Source organism: Nothoprocta perdicaria, unplaced genomic scaffold (assembly GCF_003342845.1).
Source record: "Nothoprocta perdicaria isolate Ctin4 unplaced genomic scaffold, notPer1 scaffold_6, whole genome shotgun sequence".
Lineage (NCBI taxonomy): Eukaryota > Metazoa > Chordata > Aves > Tinamiformes > Tinamidae > Nothoprocta > Nothoprocta perdicaria.
In genome coordinates, this window is record NW_020455865.1 from 10,203,680 (window position 1) to 10,206,717 (window position 3,038).

Sequence of the window (3,038 nt, forward strand, 5' to 3'; positions counted from 1 at the left end):
CGATGCAGGTGAGGCCGCGGCGCCCAGCTCTCCTGCAGCGCCCGCGTCCCCCTCGCCCCTCGGGGATCCTCGGGCAGCCCGAGCTGGGGCGGCCGGGCCCCGTGGCGCGGGGGGCCGGGCCCTCCCGGTGCCCCCCGTCCCCCTGCCGCCGCGCTGCTCTGCAGCGGGGCCGGGCACGCGCGCGGGGACGGTTCTGGTGCCGTTCCCAGAACCAGAGGGAATTTCTTCGCACGCTCCCGCTCCGGCGCTGCGGGAGCTCGGGGAGGGAGCTCGCGGCCAGCCCGCACATCCGCCCCGTTCCCGTCAACCGCGCTGCTCCGAGCGGCATTGCGGGGCCGGCGGCGGCAGGGGCCCCCCGGTTCCCCGAGCCCTGCAGGCCGAGGGTGCTCCGCGACACGACCGCGCTGCCGCTCCGGTCCCGCTCCGTGACGGCCGCGCTGCCTGTGTGCCCTGTCCCAGCACCACCGGGCATGAGGTGATGCTTTCCCTGGCCGGAGCCTTTGCCCAGAACGAGGTCAGGCTAATATGCTTTTTTTCTTTTTCTTTCTTTCTTTCTTTCTTTTTTTTTTTTTTTTAAAGTGTCTGACATGTTTTTTGCATAAATCAGACTGATGCCAAGGTGCAGGGTGCAGAGGCCCCAGGGCATCCACCCGGCCTCTCCGCGGGATGTGCCTGCCCAGGTGCCCAGGAGCTGCTCACGAAGCACCCTGGGCTCGGTAGCACCATGTCGTGCCGGGAAGACCCCATTCCCYGTGGCTCTGCTGTGCGCAGGGCAGGCACCATGTGGGCCGCTTCCCGGCGGCTGGGTGGACATGCCTCAATTCGGGCAAGGTGCCAAGGAGAGGCCGCCCGAGCAGCGGCCTGCCCCAATCCGCGTCCTGCCCCTCCGAGCAGCTGCAGCCCGTGCAAGAGAAGCCCGGCTCCCTGCGCCGTGGCAGAGAGGAGCGAGCCGCACCGGCCCCAGGAGCGTGCGTGGGTTTGGGCCTCGCACGCCTGCTGCACCCCGCGGCCCGGGCACGGACTGCGTGGTCCTGCCCTGCGGCTCCAGGAACGGGCTCCAGGCTGCAGCAAGATCTGCAGCAAATCGCTTCTCTGCGCCCCCTTCCCCAAAAAAGCAGTGCCCCCCCAGTGACCAGGCGCTGAAGCGTGTGAAGGAGAGGGAGAATTAACGGTTGTTTACTATAAATCTATTGCCAAAGGAAGCCTAAATGTGTGAGCTAAYTGCACATGCTAATGGCCAAAGTGTGTAATTAGAGCCCACTTGCAGCATGAGTACCATGGATTATTGGATGGTATTTCTGGTGGGGGCAGGTCCCAGTCTCCCATGCGTGTCTGGCTCCTCTGCCCTTGCCAGTGACTGCAGCCAGTGCAGGACGAGCCTGGTCTCAGTTGCAAAGCAGAGGTCGAGCCTGCACCACTAACTTAGACTAGGTCTGGACTAACTTAGACTAGATCTGGATTAGAGACCCTCTGCTGCCATCTCTGTTTTTTAGCCAGCAATAATTACAGACCCGGGCAGAGCCCTCACTTGGGTCTCTATGTGGAGAGGTTGGCCCAAGGCAGGCTAAAAAGCACAGAACACGTTTCTGGGGCAGAGAAAACAAGAACGGGCAGTTGTGACCTCAGCTCTGTAGGTGGCTTGGCTAGAGAAGAGCCCTGGGCTAATAATTCCCCCTCCTATTTCAGCATGRTGAATCTCTTTTCACCTTTGGCCACACCATAAAATGGTCCGAAACAGGATTTAGTCACAGATTAAAAGTAAATGCTATGTGCATGTTCTTAACCTTCCCTTAAACATCTGCTTCAGGTCATTTGGAGACCTCGTTAGACCAGTCCCAAAGAGAATCCAGTGGTGGCACTGCCAGAGCAGGTTTGATATCTTTGCAGGTCTTGGGCAGAGCCCATGTAAGACCGAACAAGAGCAGCCTTGTTTCTAGATGGGTGAGAAGCACCACTTGGGTTGACTCTTCCTTTGCTGTGGAGGCTTCCCTGAAGAGTCAACCCTGCTCCGGTAGTGAGGCGCTTGTGTATTTGGCTTCAGGTGAAGTGGCTCTTCAAGGCGATGCAAGAAACACTTCTGGAAAGAGGCAAGTGCAGGATTCCTGGGGTTCTGCTTTAACCACAAGCCAGTTTTGCTGTAGGCTTCACAGAGCAGCCACCAGCCTCCCTGTCTCTCCCATGTCACCTGAGGCCTTCTGAACTCCTAACCTCGTTCTGGTTTGTGAAGTCTTGGGTTCATTTGCCGAGAAGACCTTGGGCTTTCTCTTACCAGCCTAGACATGCACTGAAAGAGCTGCTGGAGRTACAGATGGTCCTGCCACGAGTCAAAGCATTACCAGCCCCAGCTTGTATTTTGAACCATCTGACCATCTCTGTTGAGGAAGAAGTGTGCACATAGCAGCATCTCCAGGCCACCAAAATTCCCCATCTGATTTCAAGAACTGGACAGAAGTTGCACGATTTGGCAAAATCCCAGCTCATTCTACTACCTCTTTTGGCCCTGTCACATCCGCGTGCCTTGTCCCGGATGGCAGTCATGTGTCCCACCACAGTTGCAGCCCAGCCTTTGGTTTTTCCCCAGCTCAGTGGTGGACCCAGCGCTCTGCCTGTTTTCACATAGAGGAGCACCACTCTGGAGACCTTCCCACACCGGGTGTCCCAAAGGGCAGCCAGGTTGCAGCTCTGGACACGCTATCCATATGCTCTGAGCAGAGCTGCCACCTAAAAGCCTCCAACCACTGTTCCTTTTCTGATTCTCCCAGGAAAGGCCCATTTAGCCTTCAACGTGGGTCCACTAGTGAATGGGGTGGGTACCCTGGTTACGAAAACCACGGACAAAGCAGAGCTGCTGAATGCTGCCTTTGCTTCGGTGTTTGTCAGGGGCAGCCCTCTAGAATCCCAGGCCCTAGGGACACACGAAGAGAGCCAGAGAGAGGAAGGCTTGCCCTGGGTAGAGGAAGAGTGGGTCAGAGAGCATCTAGGGAGCCTCGACACCCACAAATCCATGGGCCCTGATGGGATGCACCCCAGAGTGTTGC